At 52.1% G+C, this 20,095-nt stretch overlaps 1 long non-coding RNA gene across 1 annotated transcript; it reads left to right on the top strand.

Annotated features, from left to right (window-relative positions):
• Positions 1 to 16,781: 16,781 nt before the first annotated feature.
• LOC132339313 (uncharacterized) lies at positions 16,782 to 17,759 on the top strand. Its single transcript, XR_009489632.1, has 2 exons — positions 16,782 to 16,818; positions 17,128 to 17,759. It is a non-coding gene; the product is annotated as an uncharacterized LOC132339313 (long non-coding RNA).
• The last annotated feature ends 2,336 nt before the right edge of the window (positions 17,760 to 20,095 follow it).

The raw sequence follows: 20,095 nt of genomic DNA on the forward strand, positions 1-20,095 counted from the left end.
CCCAGAGCAGTGCCAAAGAAGCAGCAGGGGCCCAAAATCGCAGCCCAGCTCCAAGCAGTGCAAGGAAAGGCGAGGTGGAGGTATCCGAGCACCAGGACATAGGGTGAAAAGTCCATTGTTTACTGAGGTAGAGGGTTAACAAGGTCCTAGTGCAACAGCTGCTCTTCCGAGCAGAGCTCCACTGACAGTAGAAGAAAGGCAGCAGGAGAATGAACCCTGAAGTGGTAACAAATTCTCCCCCCAGTGCTGCAGTGTCTCACCCCTCAGAAAGCTGAGAGAGAAAAGAGACGGAGGCTGCACCCAACCCCATTTTCCCACTCCGAATATCTCAGCATCTCTGGCCTCCAGGAGAAACCTACCATTAAGAGAAGCGCAGCCAGATGCCCTCCTCCACTGAGATTGGACAATTCTTTTCTCTTTCTTAAGTATCCAGTCGTTAATGTTTCCTAGCAGGTTATGGGACAAAATTCCTGGAGGAAGAAGAAACAAAAGGAAAGATTCTAACCCTCAACTTCTTCTAAAGTGTAGGAAGCGGCACCCAGCTATGGTATGTGGTTATTTCTCACAGCAGAGCAACACCTCAATAAGTGTTCCTTTGGTCCAAGAACCATTTGCTGGGCAGTCAGAGCCCTGCTCAGTCAGCACAAGGCTGCTAAGATGTAGAAGTGCAGAAAGCACTGGCCTGGAGACAGGAGGAGCCCGTGTCCCATCCTGGCTACCAGCCTACATTCCACCAGAAGGGGATCCACTCAATGATAATAACCTGCAGAAGTGGGCAGGCTGCCTTGCTCTTTCTCCCTCTCCATAAAACAAGAAATGGAGAGTGCAGGAGGCAGAAGCTGATTTCTGTGCAGGTTCTTCGCTACCTTCAAGCCATGACCATTCTGCTGTAGATTCCATACAAATCACCATTGCTGATGGCAAAGGAAACACTTTCTGAGATCAGGAACACTCCAGGGAAGAGTCCTGATGCTCTGACCTGCACATGCCTTCAGGAGGGTACGCCAAGCATAGAAAGATGCATGTGTGCTCAAACACTCCAGCACGGAATAATGCAAAGATCTGTGTGGACACACAGAGTCATCAGAGAGTCAAGAAAAGACAGAAAAGCTGTGCAGTTCCGAGAAATCTGCTGACGATATACTGGAGGCAGGAGTGGAAGAAAATTACCCAGCTATCCTTGAAAAGGATCAGGTCCCAGACAACTGCTGCTATTCCCAGAGGACCCACAGACAGTGCACAGAAAGATGATGAGCCAAATGAGGCAAACGCATCTGTTCTCTGAGCACTGTTAGAGTAGCAACAGGGTTCAACCCTCCCAGCAGATGCAGACCTACATGCAACAGCGAGTGACCATCATGGAGAGATGGGAAAAGCAACAGAAAATGATGTGTCAGGACCCCTCACATGGCAGCCCTTGGGCACGTGGGCAAGAAAGCACAAGACTGACGCCCACTTCCTGACAACGTGGACAAAACCAAACCCACAGGAATGACACAGGAGAACATATTTGTCCATAGAGGATGCTGCCAGCTGATGGTCTGAGCATTCTAAATGCACCCAGCATTGTTTTTGCCCAGGAAACCCCTGAATCTCTCTTCCCAGCACTTAGAGAAATAACCTTTCATGTAGGAAAGCACAGAGAATTAGCAAGGAAATGAAAAGGCAGAAGTACAGGAAGCCAGGATATGGCCCCTAATATTAACCGGAATGGTTCACACTGCACATGAGCTGGTCAGAAAATTATGACTTCCACTAAGGTGCCTCTGGGCCTGAGGCAGGGCAGGACTGCTATAAAAGGCAGCCCAAGTCTCTGCTCTCTCACTCCACTTCTCTCACCTCCTTCTCCTCAGGAATCAGGTGAGTGGGAAGCCTCTTCTCCTCCTCCTCCTCCTCCTCCTCCTCCTCCTCCTCCTCCTCCTCCTCCTGTTCCTGCTTCAAGAGCAGCTGTTGCCTGGCTGGAGGTCTCAGCTGAGAGGGGCTGTCGTAGCACAGTCCTGGGAGCAGCTTGTTCTGGGAGAGGGAAGGAGAGAGAAGGTCTTGGGCAGACAGAGAGAGGCTGGGACGTGGCTGAGGTGGCACCTGGGCTTTGAGGTGGGCACTACAATGTGGGCCAGGAGGTGCCTTGGCTGCAGGGTGTTTGGGTGCAGAGCTGCTTCTCATGTGTCCTCACTTTGTGCTTCTCCCTGCCTTCCATCCTAGGTGCACCTGTGACCCCGAGTCATGTCCTGCTGCAAGCCCTGTGACCCCTGTGGCCAGTCCTGTGGCCCCTGCCCGCTGGCCAGCAGCTGCAATGAGTGCTGTGTCAGGCAGTGCCAGAGCTCCCACGTTGTCATTGAGCCACCTGCTGTGCTGGTGACCCTGCCCGGCCCCATCCTCAGCTCCTCCCCACAGAACACCGCCGTGGGATCCTCCACCTCTGCTGCTGTTGGCAACATCCTCGGCTGTGGCGGAGTGCCCATCAGCTCTGGGGGCTTTGACATCTCCTGCATCACCAACTGCTTTGGTGGCAGCAGATGCCGTCCCTGCTAAAGCTCCTGGATATATCCCCCGGCAAGAATGCTTAGGACATCATAAAATGGGATTGTGCAGGAAATTGAGCTACGGAAAGTTTGTTTAGAGCTTTGGACCATCACTTCACCGTTCTATTCTCCTCTCCTTTTCTGTCCCTCATCCCCCAAGGCACCCCAATGTGGACCTGCCATCCTTCCTTCCTCTGCAGAGCAATGCAAAGAACACCAAATGGGAGCTCCATCTTAGTGGCTGCTCCTGGTGCTCTCTGTGGGCCATCTGCTTTTCTTCTTTAAACTTATTAAAATTGTGTTGCATTTAAGCCTTGGTCTCTGAGTCATCTCTTGTTCTGGGGCAACTCCTCCACTTTTCTCAGGAAAAAGTTGGAGAATGCCATTTTTTGGGCTCACTGCAGAAGATTTTTTTTTTTGGTGCCCTTTTCCTTTGTGCTGATGAAGAACATCCCTGGATACTTGGCAGCCAAAGGCCAGCACGGAGACCTTAGCTCCAAAGGAGTGGGGATGGGAAACCAAAACGTCTTGGGACAGCCCACAACTCACCTCTTCCTATCCTTCCTTCATTTCCTGGCCTAGGTCCTGTGGCCAGGACACCTGGGAAGAGGGAGATGAGATCCAAACCTCACACCGTCCCTCAGCACTCGGAAGGTCCCAGCTGCTGCCCAGACATGCAGGGCTGAGGGGATTCACAAATAAGGATTGGTAACCAAATACCTCCAATTTTGCCTTTTGTTCTACACAACCACTGCACATCACAGACAAGACAGCTACCCCAGCTTTCTCCAAAATCCTTCTAAGGTCCCGGGTCTGCCTGCATGCACACACTTTATGATGTCCTGCTCATGTTCTGCCTCGAGCTTCTGTCTTACACCTGTCTGGCGTCAAGTTGGAAAGACAAGTCAGTGAGTCAGAGTCAGAGAGTCAAGGTCAGGATGAGATCTCATGACTGTATTCAAGGTCCAACAAGATCCAGCGATTCCCCAGGTTTTTTTGTAGAGGTAAGGGAAGTCCCGAGTCAAGCTGGGAAGTCAAATATATGTCAGAGTCCAAACAGAGCTTGGTAAGGTCCATGTCCAGATACAGGCACAGATGTGTCACAGATGGAGCTGTGACTCTGTTCAGGTCCAAGTACTAGAATTTTAGCTTGAGACCTCCTCCTGTGGGAATATAAGTTGGACCTGACTGGGCTGAAGCCTCCTGGCAGCATCATCTGTCAAGGTTCCCAGCAAGGCCACAGACTTAGTTTAAAAGGCAGGTGTCTGCTAAGGAAGGCAGGATCCTCCTTTGGAATGGAAAATGTAAACCCCCTCCCTCCAATTTATTAAAACTTTGAAATTAGGTGGCTTTCAGGAAAACATATGAGACGAGGGAGAGCAGTTCTTTCCTAGTATGTATAATAAGGCAAACAAACAACAACACCAGCATTCCCGCCAATCAGAACCACACACCCAGTCCCGCCCACTCCTGGCTGCAGGTGATTTCCCCTTTAGTGCACCTCCAGGCACAGCCAGCAGGGGCGCTGCTGGCTCCCAGCCAGGCAGGGCATGTGCAATGATTCCCCCATGGTAGCAGAGGGCGCTGTGGTGCGAGCTCAGGGGTCATGCAGTTATGGCGGCTTGACCGAGACGAAAGGGATGGAAGAAAGGCTTTGCTTTACAAAGCCCAAGGGGCAGCTGATCCAAAAGCCCCAGCTGCACCCTCAGGATCTGCAAGCTGAAACGGCAGGAATGAGTAAAAATCCTGGGCTGGTGAACGAGATCTATCAGAGGCTCTGCAGCAGTACATGGACCTTCTGGATGTCTCAGCCGGCAGGGGCTGCAGGCCTACAGGGCAGCAAAACCCAGAGCAGTGCCAAAGAAGCAGCAGGCACCCAACAGTGGCAGCTGGGCTCCAAGCAGTGCAAGGAAAGGCAGGGTGGGGATTCTGAACACTGAACATATGGTGAAAAGTCTCTCTTTTTGTGAGGTAGAGGGTTAACGAGGTCTCAGTGCAATGACTGCCATTATGAGCAGAGGTCTACTCACAGTAGAAGAAAGGCAGCAAGCGAAGGAGCCCCAAAATGGTGACAAATTCTTCCCACAGCACTGCAGCCTCTCTCCCCTCTGAAAGTGGAGAAGGAAAAAGAGCCAGGGGTTGCACGCAATCACATTTTCCCACTCCAAAAAGCTCGGCATCTCTGCCCTCCAGGAGAAACCCTCAGATACAAAAAGTGCAGCCAGATGCCCTCCTCCACTGAAATTGGCTACTTATTTTTTCTATCATAAGTACCCAGTCATTGTTTTTTCCTACCAAGTGATGGGAAAAAATTTTTTCAGGAAGAAAAAGCAAAACCAAAAGATTCTAACCCTCAACTTCTTCGAATTTGTAGGGAGCAGCACTCAGCTATGATATGTAGGTAGATCCACCAGTCCTATATCTCACAGCAGAGCACCACCTCAATAAGGGTTGCTTTGGTCCAAGAACCATTTCCTGGGGGGGGTCTCACCCCTGCTCAGTCAGCACGAGGCTGCTCAAGTGTAGAAGAGCAGCTAGCACTGGCCTGGAGACAGGAGGAGCCCGTGTCCCATCCTGGCTACCAGCCTACGTTCCACCAGAAGGGGATCCACTCAATGATAACAACCTGCAGAAGTGGGCAGGCTGCCTTGCTCTTTCTCCCTCTCCAAGAGAAATGGAGAGTGCAGGAGGCAGAAGTTGATTTCTGTGCAGGTTCTTTGCTACCTTCAAGCCATGACCATTCTGCTGTAGATTCCATACAAAGAGCCATTCCTGATAGCAAAGGAAACACTTTCTGAGATCAGGAACACTCCAGGGAAGAGTCCCACTGCTCTGACCTGCACATGCCCTCAGGAGGGTCACATCAAGCATGCATGCTCAAAAACACCAGCATGGAGTAATGCAAAGATCTGTATGCTCACACAGGGTCAGCAAAGAGTCAAGAACAGACAGAAATGATGCGCAGTTCTGGGAACTCTGCTGATGAGATACTGGGGAAAAGTCTGACAGAAAATTACTCAGATATCCTTGACCAGGATCAGGTCCCAGACAACTGCTGCTATTCCCAGAGGACCCACAGAGAGTGCACAGAAAGATGATAAGCCAAATGAGGCCAGTGAAATTTGTCTCTGAGCACTGCTAAAGAAACAATAGGGTCCATCCCACCTAGCAGATGCAGACCTGTGTGCAAGAGTGAGTGACCATCATGGAGAGATGGGAAAAGCAACAGAAAACGATGTGTCAGGACCTGTCACATGGCAGTCTTTGGGCACGTGGGCAAGAAAGCACAAGACTGACGCCCACTTCCTGACAACGTGGACAAACCAAACCCACAGGAATGACACAGGAGAACATATTTGTCCATAGAGGATGCTGCCAGCTGATGGTCTGAGCATTCTAAATGCACCCAGCATTGTTTTTGCCCAGGAAACCCCTGAATCTCTCTTCCCAGCACTTAGAGAAATAACCTTTCATGTAGGAAAGCACAGAGAATTAACAAGGAAATGAAAAGGCAGAAGTACAGGAAGCCAGGATATGGCCCCTAATATTAACCGGAATGGTTCACACTGCACATGAGCTGGTCAGAAAATTATGACTTCCACTAAGGTGCCTCTGGGCCTGAGGCAGGGCAGGACTGCTATAAAAGGCAGCCCAAGTCTCTGCTCTCTCACTCCACTTCTCTCACCTCCTTCTCCTCAGGAATCAGGTGAGTGGGAAGCCTCTTCTCCTCCTCCTTCTGCTGCTGCTGCTTCAAGACCAGCACTTGCCTGGCTGGAGGTCTCAGCTGAGAGGGGCTGTCCTAGCCCAGGGCTGGGAGCTGCTTGTGCTGGTAGAGGGAAGGAGAGAGAAGGTCTTGGGCAGACAGAGAGAGGCTGGGACTTGGCTGAGGTGGCTGCTGGGCTTTGAGCTGGGCACTCCAATGTGGGCCAGGAGGTGCCTTGGCTGCAGGGTGTTTGGGTGCAGTGCTGCTTCTCATGTGTCCTCACTTTGTGCTTCTCTCTGCCCTCCGTGCCAGGTGCACCTGTGACCCCAAGCCATGTCCTGCTGCAAGCCCTGTGACCCCTGTGGCCAGTCCTGTGGCCCCTGCCCACTGGCCAGCAGCTGCAATGAGTGCTGTGTCAGGCAGTGCCAGAGCTCCCACGTTGTCATTGAGCCACCTGCTGTGCTGGTGACCCTGCCCGGCCCCATCCTCAGCTCCTCCCCACAGAACACCGCCGTGGGATCCTCCACCTCTGCTGCTGTTGGCAACATCCTCAGCTGTGGCGGAGTGCCCATCAGCTCTGGGGGCTTTGACATCTCCTGCATCACCAACTGCTTTGGGAGCAGCAGATGCCGTCCCTGCTAAATCTGCTGGCAATGTCTTCCAACATGAACGCCCGATACTTCAAAGCCTGGTTTTGGACAGGAGATAGAGTTTCAGAAAATCGTATTTCAAGCTTTGGATCATCTCATCTTTGTTCTATTCTCCTCTCCTTTTCTGTCCCTCACTCCCCAAGGCAGTCTAGTGTGGATCTGCCTTTCTTTCTACCTCTGCAGGGCAGTGCAAAGTATACCACAAGGGAGTGCCATCATAGTGGCTGCTCCTGGTGCTCTCTGTGGCCCATCTCTTTTTCTTCTTTCAACTTATTAAAATTGTTTTGCATTCAAGCCTTGGTCTCTTAGTCGTCTCTGTTCTAGCGCAACTTCTCCAGTCTGTTCAGGAAAAAGGTGGAGAACTCAATGTTTGGGGCTCGCTTCAGTGGATTTTTTGGTGCCCTTTTCCTTTGGAGTTGATGAAGAACATCCCTGGCTACTTGGCAGCCAAAGGCCATCATGGAGACTTTATCTCCAAAGGAGTGGGGACGGGAGACCACAATGCCTGGGGACAGCCCACAACTCACCTCTTCCTATCCTTCCTTCATTGCCTGGCCTAGGGCCTGTGACCACAACACCTGGGAACAGGGAGATGAGATCCAAACCTTACACAGTGCCCTCAGCACTCAGCAGGGCAAGGCTGCTGCCCAGACATGCAGGGCTGAGGGGACCGCACCTCCGGTCACAGCCAGCAGGGGGCCTGCTGGCCCTGGCCGGGCGCGATGTGTGCAATGACTCCCCCATGGCAGCAGAGGGTGCTGTGGTGCGAGCTTGGGGGTTATGTGGTAATGGCGGCTTGACTGAGACGGGAAGGGATGGAAAAAAGGTTTTGCTTTAGAAAGCCTGAGGGGCAGCTGATCCACTGCCCCAGCTGGACTCTCAGGATCTGCAAGCTGGAACAGCAGGAACGAGTAAAAATCCCGGGATGGTGGATGATCCGTATTGTAACCTCTGGTGCCGTAGCTGTGACTGCGGAATGTCTCAACAGGCAGGGGGCGACAGTGCAACAGAACCCAGAGCAGTGCCAAAGAAGCAGCAGGGGCCCAACAGTGACAGCCCGGCTCCAAGCAGTGCAAGGAAACGCGGTGTGGGGGTTTCTGAGCACCTGGACTTATGGTGAAAAGTCCCTCTTTTACTGAGGCAGAGGGTTAACAAGGTCCTAGTACAATGGCTACTCCCATGAGCAGAGCACCACTCAGAGTAGAGGAATGGCAACAGGAGACTGAACACTAAAGTGGTAACAAATTCTCCCCACAGCGCTGCAGCCTCTCTCCGCTCTGAAAGCAGAGAGAGAAACAGAGTCAGGGGCTGCACTCAGGCCCATTTTCCCACTCCAACTATCTCGGCATCTCTGGCCTCCAGTAGAAACCCTCAGATATGAGAAGTGCAGCCAGATGCACGCCTCCCCTGAGATTGGCCACTTCTTTTTTCTTTCATAAGTACCCAGTCATTAGTCTTGCCCAGCAAGTTATGGGACAAAATTCCTTAAGGAGAAAGAATAAAATGAAAAGATTCTAAACCTTAAGAGCCTCTAAAGAGAGGGAAGGACACTCAGCTATGATATGTGGGTAGATCTAGCTGTCTTATATCTCACAGCACAGCAACACCTCAATACGGGTTCCTTTGGTCCAAGAACCATTTGCTAGGGGGTCTCACCCCTGCTCGGTCAGCAGCAGACTACTGAGATGTACAAGTGCAGCTAGCATAGCCTGGACAGAAGGAGCCTGTGTCCCATACTGGCTACCAGCCTACGTTCCACCAGAAGGGGATCCATTCAATGATAACAACCTGCAGAAGTGGGCAGACTGCCTTGCTCTTTCTCGCTCTCCAAAAAACAAAGAGAATGTAGGAGGCAGAAGCTGATTTCTGTGCTGGTTCTCTGCCAGCTTGAAGCCATAACCATTCTGCTGTAGATTCCATACAAAGAGCCATTCCTGATGGCAAAGGAAATATCTTTCTCTCCGAGACCGTGAACACTCCAGGGAAGAGTCCCACTGCTCTGACCTGCACATGCCCTCAGGAGGGTCACCCTAGCACAGAATGTTGCACGTGTGGTCAAACACACCAGCATGGAGTAATGCAAAGAACTGCATGGTCACACAGGGTCAGCAAAGAGTCAAGAACAGACAGAAATGATGTGCAGTTCTCGGAACTCTGCTGATAAGATACTGGGGAAAAGTCTGAAGAAAATTACCCAGCTATCCTTGAAAAGGATCAGGCCCCAGTAAACTGCTGCTATTCCCAGAGGACCCACAGAGAGTGCACAGAAAGATGATGAGCCAAATGAGGCAAACGCAGCTGTTCTCTGAGCACTGTTAGAGTAGCAACAGGGTTCAACCCTCCCAGCAGATGCAGACCTACGTGCAACAGTGAGTGACCATCATGGAGAGATGGGAAAAGCAACAGAAAACGATGTGTCAGGACCTGTCACATGGCAGTCTTTGGGCACGTGGGCAAGAAAGCACAAGACTGACGCCCACTTCCTGACAACGTGGACAAACCAAACCCACAGGAATGACACAGGAGAACATATTTGTCCATAGAGGATGCTGCCAGCTGATGGTCTGAGCATTCTAAATGCACCCAGCATTGTTTTTGCCCAGGAAACCCCTGAATCTCTCTTCCCAGCACTTAGAGAAATAACCTTTCATGTAGGAAAGCACAGAGAATTAGCAAGGAAATGAAAAGGCAGAAGTACAGGAAGCCAGGATATGGCCCCTAATATTAACCGGAATGGTTCACACTGCACATGAGCTGGTCAGAAAATTATGACTTCCACTAAGGTGCCTCTGGGCCTGAGGCAGGGCAGGACTGCTATAAAAGGCAGCCCAAGTCTCTGCTCTCTCACTCCACTTCTCTCACCTCCTTCTCCTCAGGAATCAGGTGAGTGGGAAGCCTCTTCTCCTCCTCCTTCTGCTGCTGCTGCTTCAAGACCAGCACTTGCCTGGCTGGAGGTCTCAGCTGAGAGGGGCTGTCCTAGCCCAGGGCTGGGAGCTGCTTGTGCTGGTAGAGGGAAGGAGAGAGAAGGTCTTGGGCAGACAGAGAGAGGCTGGGACTTGGCTGAGGTGGCTGCTGGGCTTTGAGCTGGGCACTCCAATGTGGGCCAGGAGGTGCCTTGGCTGCAGGGTGTTTGGGTGCAGTGCTGCTTCTCATGTGTCCTCACTTTGTGCTTCTCTCTGCCCTCCGTGCCAGGTGCACCTGTGACCCCAAGCCATGTCCTGCTGCAAGCCCTGTGACCCCTGTGGCCAGTCCTGTGGCCCCTGCCCACTGGCCAGCAGCTGCAATGAGTGCTGTGTCAGGCAGTGCCAGAGCTCCCACGTTGTCATTGAGCCACCTGCTGTGCTGGTGACCCTGCCCGGCCCCATCCTCAGCTCCTCCCCACAGAACACCGCCGTGGGATCCTCCACCTCTGCTGCTGTTGGCAACATCCTCAGCTGTGGCGGAGTGCCCATCAGCTCTGGGGGCTTTGACATCTCCTGCATCACCAACTGCTTTGGGAGCAGCAGATGCCGTCCCTGCTAAATCTGCTGGCAATGTCTTCCAACATGAACGCCCGATACTTCAAAGCCTGGTTTTGGACAGGAGATAGAGTTTCAGAAAATCGTATTTCAAGCTTTGGATCATCTCATCTTTGTTCTATTCTCCTCTCCTTTTCTGTCCCTCACTCCCCAAGGCAGTCTAGTGTGGATCTGCCTTTCTTTCTACCTCTGCAGGGCAGTGCAAAGTATACCACAAGGGAGTGCCATCATAGTGGCTGCTCCTGGTGCTCTCTGTGGCCCATCTCTTTTTCTTCTTTCAACTTATTAAAATTGTTTTGCATTCAAGCCTTGGTCTCTTAGTCGTCTCTGTTCTAGCGCAACTTCTCCAGTCTGTTCAGGAAAAAGGTGGAGAACTCAATGTTTGGGGCTCGCTTCAGTGGATTTTTTGGTGCCCTTTTCCTTTGGAGTTGATGAAGAACATCCCTGGCTACTTGGCAGCCAAAGGCCATCATGGAGACTTTATCTCCAAAGGAGTGGGGACGGGAGACCACAATGCCTGGGGACAGCCCACAACTCACCTCTTCCTATCCTTCCTTCATTGCCTGGCCTAGGGCCTGTGACCACAACACCTGGGAACAGGGAGATGAGATCCAAACCTTACACAGTGCCCTCAGCACTCAGCAGGGCAAGGCTGCTGCCCAGACATGCAGGGCTGAGGGGACCGCACCTCCGGTCACAGCCAGCAGGGGGCCTGCTGGCCCTGGCCGGGCGCGATGTGTGCAATGACTCCCCCATGGCAGCAGAGGGTGCTGTGGTGCGAGCTTGGGGGTTATGTGGTAATGGCGGCTTGACTGAGACGGGAAGGGATGGAAAAAAGGTTTTGCTTTAGAAAGCCTGAGGGGCAGCTGATCCACTGCCCCAGCTGGACTCTCAGGATCTGCAAGCTGGAACAGCAGGAACGAGTAAAAATCCCGGGATGGTGGATGATCCGTATTGTAACCTCTGGTGCCGTAGCTGTGACTGCGGAATGTCTCAACAGGCAGGGGGCGACAGTGCAACAGAACCCAGAGCAGTGCCAAAGAAGCAGCAGGGGCCCAACAGTGACAGCCCGGCTCCAAGCAGTGCAAGGAAACGCGGTGTGGGGGTTTCTGAGCACCTGGACTTATGGTGAAAAGTCCCTCTTTTACTGAGGCAGAGGGTTAACAAGGTCCTAGTACAATGGCTACTCCCATGAGCAGAGCACCACTCAGAGTAGAGGAATGGCAACAGGAGACTGAACACTAAAGTGGTAACAAATTCTCCCCACAGCGCTGCAGCCTCTCTCCGCTCTGAAAGCAGAGAGAGAAACAGAGTCAGGGGCTGCACTCAGGCCCATTTTCCCACTCCAACTATCTCGGCATCTCTGGCCTCCAGTAGAAACCCTCAGATATGAGAAGTGCAGCCAGATGCACGCCTCCCCTGAGATTGGCCACTTCTTTTTTCTTTCATAAGTACCCAGTCATTAGTCTTGCCCAGCAAGTTATGGGACAAAATTCCTTAAGGAGAAAGAATAAAATGAAAAGATTCTAAACCTTAAGAGCCTCTAAAGAGAGGGAAGGACACTCAGCTATGATATGTGGGTAGATCTAGCTGTCTTATATCTCACAGCACAGCAACACCTCAATACGGGTTCCTTTGGTCCAAGAACCATTTGCTAGGGGGTCTCACCCCTGCTCGGTCAGCAGCAGACTACTGAGATGTACAAGTGCAGCTAGCATAGCCTGGACAGAAGGAGCCTGTGTCCCATACTGGCTACCAGCCTACGTTCCACCAGAAGGGGATCCATTCAATGATAACAACCTGCAGAAGTGGGCAGACTGCCTTGCTCTTTCTCGCTCTCCAAAAAACAAAGAGAATGTAGGAGGCAGAAGCTGATTTCTGTGCTGGTTCTCTGCCAGCTTGAAGCCATAACCATTCTGCTGTAGATTCCATACAAAGAGCCATTCCTGATGGCAAAGGAAATATCTTTCTCTCCGAGACCGTGAACACTCCAGGGAAGAGTCCCACTGCTCTGACCTGCACATGCCCTCAGGAGGGTCACCCTAGCACAGAATGTTGCACGTGTGGTCAAACACACCAGCATGGAGTAATGCAAAGAACTGCATGGTCACACAGGGTCAGCAAAGAGTCAAGAACAGACAGAAATGATGTGCAGTTCTCGGAACTCTGCTGATAAGATACTGGGGAAAAGTCTGAAGAAAATTACCCAGCTATCCTTGAAAAGGATCAGGCCCCAGTAAACTGCTGCTATTCCCAGAGGACCCACAGAGAGTGCACAGAAAGATGATGAGCCAAATGAGGCAAACGCAGCTGTTCTCTGAGCACTGTTAGAGTAGCAACAGGGTTCAACCCTCCCAGCAGATGCAGACCTACGTGCAACAGTGAGTGACCATCATGGAGAGATGGGAAAAGCAACAGAAAACGATGTGTCAGGACCTGTCACATGGCAGTCTTTGGGCACGTGGGCAAGAAAGCACAAGACTGACGCCCACTTCCTGACAACGTGGACAAACCAAACCCACAGGAATGACACAGGAGAACATATTTGTCCATAGAGGATGCTGCCAGCTGATGGTCTGAGCATTCTAAATGCACCCAGCATTGTTTTTGCCCAGGAAACCCCTGAATCTCTCTTCCCAGCACTTAGAGAAATAACCTTTCATGTAGGAAAGCACAGAGAATTAGCAAGGAAATGAAAAGGCAGAAGTACAGGAAGCCAGGATATGGCCCCTAATATTAACCGGAATGGTTCACACTGCACATGAGCTGGTCAGAAAATTATGACTTCCACTAAGGTGCCTCTGGGCCTGAGGCAGGGCAGGACTGCTATAAAAGGCAGCCCAAGTCTCTGCTCTCTCACTCCACTTCTCTCACCTCCTTCTCCTCAGGAATCAGGTGAGTGGGAAGCCTCTTCTCCTCCTCCTTCTGCTGCTGCTGCTTCAAGACCAGCACTTGCCTGGCTGGAGGTCTCAGCTGAGAGGGGCTGTCCTAGCCCAGGGCTGGGAGCTGCTTGTGCTGGTAGAGGGAAGGAGAGAGAAGGTCTTGGGCAGACAGAGAGAGGCTGGGACTTGGCTGAGGTGGCTGCTGGGCTTTGAGCTGGGCACTCCAATGTGGGCCAGGAGGTGCCTTGGCTGCAGGGTGTTTGGGTGCAGTGCTGCTTCTCATGTGTCCTCACTTTGTGCTTCTCTCTGCCCTCCGTGCCAGGTGCACCTGTGACCCCAAGCCATGTCCTGCTGCAAGCCCTGTGACCCCTGTGGCCAGTCCTGTGGCCCCTGCCCACTGGCCAGCAGCTGCAATGAGTGCTGTGTCAGGCAGTGCCAGAGCTCCCACGTTGTCATTGAGCCACCTGCTGTGCTGGTGACCCTGCCTGGCCCCATCCTCAGCTCCTCCCCACAGAACACCGCCGTGGGATCCTCCACCTCTGCTGCTGTTGGCAACATCCTCAGCTGTGGCGGAGTGCCCATCAGCTCTGGGGGCTTTGACATCTCCTGCATCACCAACTGCTTTGGGAGCAGCAGATGCCGTCCCTGCTAAATCTGCTGGCAATGTCTTCCAACATGAACGCCCGATACTTCAAAGCCTGGTTTTGGACAGGAGATAGAGTTTCAGAAAATCGTATTTCAAGCTTTGGATCATCTCATCTTTGTTCTATTCTCCTCTCCTTTTCTGTCCCTCACTCCCCAAGGCAGTCTAGTGTGGATCTGCCTTTCTTTCTACCTCTGCAGGGCAGTGCAAAGTATACCACAAGGGAGTGCCATCATAGTGGCTGCTCCTGGTGCTCTCTGTGGCCCATCTCTTTTTCTTCTTTCAACTTATTAAAATTGTTTTGCATTCAAGCCTTGGTCTCTTAGTCGTCTCTGTTCTAGCGCAACTTCTCCAGTCTGTTCAGGAAAAAGGTGGAGAACTCAATGTTTGGGGCTCGCTTCAGTGGATTTTTTGGTGCCCTTTTCCTTTGGAGTTGATGAAGAACATCCCTGGCTACTTGGCAGCCAAAGGCCATCATGGAGACTTTATCTCCAAAGGAGTGGGGACGGGAGACCACAATGCCTGGGGACAGCCCACAACTCACCTCTTCCTATCCTTCCTTCATTGCCTGGCCTAGGGCCTGTGACCACAACACCTGGGAACAGGGAGATGAGATCCAAACCTTACACAGTGCCCTCAGCACTCAGCAGGGCAAGGCTGCTGCCCAGACATGCAGGGCTGAGGGGACCGCACCTCCGGTCACAGCCAGCAGGGGGCCTGCTGGCCCTGGCCGGGCGCGATGTGTGCAATGACTCCCCCATGGCAGCAGAGGGTGCTGTGGTGCGAGCTTGGGGGTTATGTGGTAATGGCGGCTTGACTGAGACGGGAAGGGATGGAAAAAAGGTTTTGCTTTAGAAAGCCTGAGGGGCAGCTGATCCACTGCCCCAGCTGGACTCTCAGGATCTGCAAGCTGGAACAGCAGGAACGAGTAAAAATCCCGGGATGGTGGATGATCCGTATTGTAACCTCTGGTGCCGTAGCTGTGACTGCGGAATGTCTCAACAGGCAGGGGGCGACAGTGCAACAGAACCCAGAGCAGTGCCAAAGAAGCAGCAGGGGCCCAACAGTGACAGCCCGGCTCCAAGCAGTGCAAGGAAACGCGGTGTGGGGGTTTCTGAGCACCTGGACTTATGGTGAAAAGTCCCTCTTTTACTGAGGCAGAGGGTTAACAAGGTCCTAGTACAATGGCTACTCCCATGAGCAGAGCACCACTCAGAGTAGAGGAATGGCAACAGGAGACTGAACACTAAAGTGGTAACAAATTCTCCCCACAGCGCTGCAGCCTCTCTCCGCTCTGAAAGCAGAGAGAGAAACAGAGTCAGGGGCTGCACTCAGGCCCATTTTCCCACTCCAACTATCTCGGCATCTCTGGCCTCCAGTAGAAACCCTCAGATATGAGAAGTGCAGCCAGATGCACGCCTCCCCTGAGATTGGCCACTTCTTTTTTCTTTCATAAGTACCCAGTCATTAGTCTTGCCCAGCAAGTTATGGGACAAAATTCCTTAAGGAGAAAGAATAAAATGAAAAGATTCTAAACCTTAAGAGCCTCTAAAGAGAGGGAAGGACACTCAGCTATGATATGTGGGTAGATCTAGCTGTCTTATATCTCACAGCACAGCAACACCTCAATACGGGTTCCTTTGGTCCAAGAACCATTTGCTAGGGGGTCTCACCCCTGCTCGGTCAGCAGCAGACTACTGAGATGTACAAGTGCAGCTAGCATAGCCTGGACAGAAGGAGCCTGTGTCCCATACTGGCTACCAGCCTACGTTCCACCAGAAGGGGATCCATTCAATGATAACAACCTGCAGAAGTGGGCAGACTGCCTTGCTCTTTCTCGCTCTCCAAAAAACAAAGAGAATGTAGGAGGCAGAAGCTGATTTCTGTGCTGGTTCTCTGCCAGCTTGAAGCCATAACCATTCTGCTGTAGATTCCATACAAAGAGCCATTCCTGATGGCAAAGGAAATATCTTTCTCTCCGAGACCGTGAACACTCCAGGGAAGAGTCCCACTGCTCTGACCTGCACATGCCCTCAGGAGGGTCACCCTAGCACAGAATGTTGCACGTGTGGTCAAACACACCAGCATGGAGTAATGCAAAGAACTGCATGGTCACACAGGGTCAGCAAAGAGTCAAGAACAGACAGAAATGATGTGCAGTTCTCGGAACTCTGCTGATAAGATACTGGGGAAAAGTCTGAAGAAAATTACCCAGCTATCCTTGAAAAGGATCAGGCCCCAGTAAACTGCTGCTATTCCCAGAGGACCCACAGAGAGTGCACAGAAAGATGATGAGCCAAATGAGGCAAACGCAGCTGTTCTCTGAGCACTGTTAGAGTAGCAACAGGGTTCAACCCTCCCAGCAGATGCAGACCTACGTGCAACAGTGAGTGACCATCATGGAGAGATGGGAAAAGCAACAGAAAACGATGTGTCAGGACCTGTCACATGGCAGTCTTTGGGCACGTGGGCAAGAAAGCACAAGACTGACGCCCACTTCCTGACAACGTGGACAAACCAAACCCACAGGAATGACACAGGAGAACATATTTGTCCATAGAGGATGCTGCCAGCTGATGGTCTGAGCATTCTAAATGCACCCAGCATTGTTTTTGCCCAGGAAACCCCTGAATCTCTCTTCCCAGCACTTAGAGAAATAACCTTTCATGTAGGAAAGCACAGAGAATTAGCAAGGAAATGAAAAGGCAGAAGTACAGGAAGCCAGGATATGGCCCCTAATATTAACCGGAATGGTTCACACTGCACATGAGCTGGTCAGAAAATTATGACTTCCACTAAGGTGCCTCTGGGCCTGAGGCAGGGCAGGACTGCTATAAAAGGCAGCCCAAGTCTCTGCTCTCTCACTCCACTTCTCTCACCTCCTTCTCCTCAGGAATCAGGTGAGTGGGAAGCCTCTTCTCCTCCTCCTTCTGCTGCTGCTGCTTCAAGACCAGCACTTGCCTGGCTGGAGGTCTCAGCTGAGAGGGGCTGTCCTAGCCCAGGGCTGGGAGCTGCTTGTGCTGGTAGAGGGAAGGAGAGAGAAGGTCTTGGGCAGACAGAGAGAGGCTGGGACTTGGCTGAGGTGGCTGCTGGGCTTTGAGCTGGGCACTCCAATGTGGGCCAGGAGGTGCCTTGGCTGCAGGGTGTTTGGGTGCAGTGCTGCTTCTCATGTGTCCTCACTTTGTGCTTCTCTCTGCCCTCCGTGCCAGGTGCACCTGTGACCCCAAGCCATGTCCTGCTGCAAGCCCTGTGACCCCTGTGGCCAGTCCTGTGGCCCCTGCCCACTGGCCAGCAGCTGCAATGAGTGCTGTGTCAGGCAGTGCCAGAGCTCCCACGTTGTCATTGAGCCACCTGCTGTGCTGGTGACCCTGCCCGGCCCCATCCTCAGCTCCTCCCCACAGAACACCGCCGTGGGATCCTCCACCTCTGCTGCTGTTGGCAACATCCTCAGCTGTGGCGGAGTGCCCATCAGCTCTGGGGGCTTTGACATCTCCTGCATCACCAACTGCTTTGGGAGCAGCAGATGCCGTCCCTGCTAAATCTGCTGGCAATGTCTTCCAACATGAACGCCCGATACTTCAAAGCCTGGTTTTGGACAGGAGATAGAGTTTCAGAAAATCGTATTTCAAGCTTTGGATCATCTCATCTTTGTTCTATTCTCCTCTCCTTTTCTGTCCCTCACTCCCCAAGGCAGTCTAGTGTGGATCTGCCTTTCTTTCTACCTCTGCAGGGCAGTGCAAAGTATACCACAAGGGAGTGCCATCATAGTGGCTGCTCCTGGTGCTCTCTGTGGCCCATCTCTTTTTCTTCTTTCAACTTATTAAAATTGTTTTGCATTCAAGCCTTGGTCTCTTAGTCGTCTCTGTTCTAGCGCAACTTCTCCAGTCTGTTCAGGAAAAAGGTGGAGAACTCAATGTTTGGGGCTCGCTTCAGTGGATTTTTTGGTGCCCTTTTCCTTTGGAGTTGATGAAGAACATCCCTGGCTACTTGGCAGCCAAAGGCCATCATGGAGACTTTATCTCCAAAGGAGTGGGGACGGGAGACCACAATGCCTGGGGACAGCCCACAACTCACCTCTTCCTATCCTTCCTTCATTGCCTGGCCTAGGGCCTGTGACCACAACACCTGGGAACAGGGAGATGAGATCCAAACCTTACACAGTGCCCTCAGCACTCAGCAGGGCAAGGCTGCTGCCCAGACATGCAGGGCTGAGGGGACCGCACCTCCGGTCACAGCCAGCAGGGGGCCTGCTGGCCCTGGCCGGGCGCGATGTGTGCAATGACTCCCCCATGGCAGCAGAGGGTGCTGTGGTGCGAGCTTGGGGGTTATGTGGTAATGGCGGCTTGACTGAGACGGGAAGGGATGGAAAAAAGGTTTTGCTTTAGAAAGCCTGAGGGGCAGCTGATCCACTGCCCCAGCTGGACTCTCAGGATCTGCAAGCTGGAACAGCAGGAACGAGTAAAAATCCCGGGATGGTGGATGATCCGTATTGTAACCTCTGGTGCCGTAGCTGTGACTGCGGAATGTCTCAACAGGCAGGGGGCGACAGTGCAACAGAACCCAGAGCAGTGCCAAAGAAGCAGCAGGGGCCCAACAGTGACAGCCCGGCTCCAAGCAGTGCAAGGAAACGCGGTGTGGGGGTTTCTGAGCACCTGGACTTATGGTGAAAAGTCCCTCTTTTACTGAGGCAGAGGGTTAACAAGGTCCTAGTACAATGGCTACTCCCATGAGCAGAGCACCACTCAGAGTAGAGGAATGGCAACAGGAGACTGAACACTAAAGTGGTAACAAATTCTCCCCACAGCGCTGCAGCCTCTCTCCGCTCTGAAAGCAGAGAGAGAAACAGAGTCAGGGGCTGCACTCAGGCCCATTTTCCCACTCCAACTATCTCGGCATCTCTGGCCTCCAGTAGAAACCCTCAGATATGAGAAGTGCAGCCAGATGCACGCCTCCCCTGAGATTGGCCACTTCTTTTTTCTTTCATAAGTACCCAGTCATTAGTCTTGCCCAGCAAGTTATGGGACAAAATTCCTTAAGGAGAAAGAATAAAATGAAAAGATTCTAAACCTTAAGAGCCTCTAAAGAGAGGGAAGGACACTCAGCTATGATATGTGGGTAGATCTAGCTGTCTTATATCTCACAGCACAGCAACACCTCAATACGGGTTCCTTTGGTCCAAGAACCATTTGCTAGGGGGTCTCACCCCTGCTCGGTCAGCAGCAGACTACTGAGATGTACAAGTGCAGCTAGCATAGCCTGGACAGAAGGAGCCTGTGTCCCATACTGGCTACCAGCCTACGTTCCACCAGAAGGGGATCCATTCAATGATAACAACCTGCAGAAGTGGGCAGACTGCCTTGCTCTTTCTCGCTCTCCAAAAAACAAAGAGAATGTAGGAGGCAGAAGCTGATTTCTGTGCTGGTTCTCTGCCAGCTTGAAGCCATAACCATTCTGCTGTAGATTCCATACAAAGAGCCATTCCTGATGGCAAAGGAAATATCTTTCTCTCCGAGACCGTGAACACTCCAGGGAAGAGTCCCACTGCTCTGACCTGCACATGCCCTCAGGAGGGTCACCCTAGCACAGAATGTTGCACGTGTGGTCAAACACACCAGCATGGAGTAATGCAAAGAACTGCATGGTCACACAGGGTCAGCAAAGAGTCAAGAACAGACAGAAATGATGTGCAGTTCTCGGAACTCTGCTGATAAGATACTGGGGAAAAGTCTGAAGAAAATTACCCAGCTATCCTTGAAAAGGATCAGGCCCCAGTAAACTGCTGCTATTCCCAGAGGACCCACAGAGAGTGCACAGAAAGATGATGAGCCAAATGAGGCAAACGCAGCTGTTCTCTGAGCACTGTTAGAGTAGCAACAGGGTTCAACCCTCCCAGCAGATGCAGACCTACGTGCAACAGTGAGTGACCATCATGGAGAGATAGGAAAAGCAACAGAAAATGATGTGTCAGGACCCCTCACATGGCAGCCCTTGGGCACGTGGGCAAGAAAGCACAAGACTGACGCCCACTTGCTGACAACGTGGACAAACCAAACCCACAGGAATGACACAGGAGAACATATTTGTCCATAGAGGATGCTGCCAGCTGATGGTCTGAGCATTCTAAATGCACCCAGCATTGTTTTTGCCCAGGAAACCCTTGAATCCATCATCCCAGCA

This window comes from Haemorhous mexicanus, chromosome 28 (assembly GCF_027477595.1).
Source record: "Haemorhous mexicanus isolate bHaeMex1 chromosome 28, bHaeMex1.pri, whole genome shotgun sequence".
In the NCBI taxonomy this organism is placed as follows: domain Eukaryota; kingdom Metazoa; phylum Chordata; class Aves; order Passeriformes; family Fringillidae; genus Haemorhous; species Haemorhous mexicanus.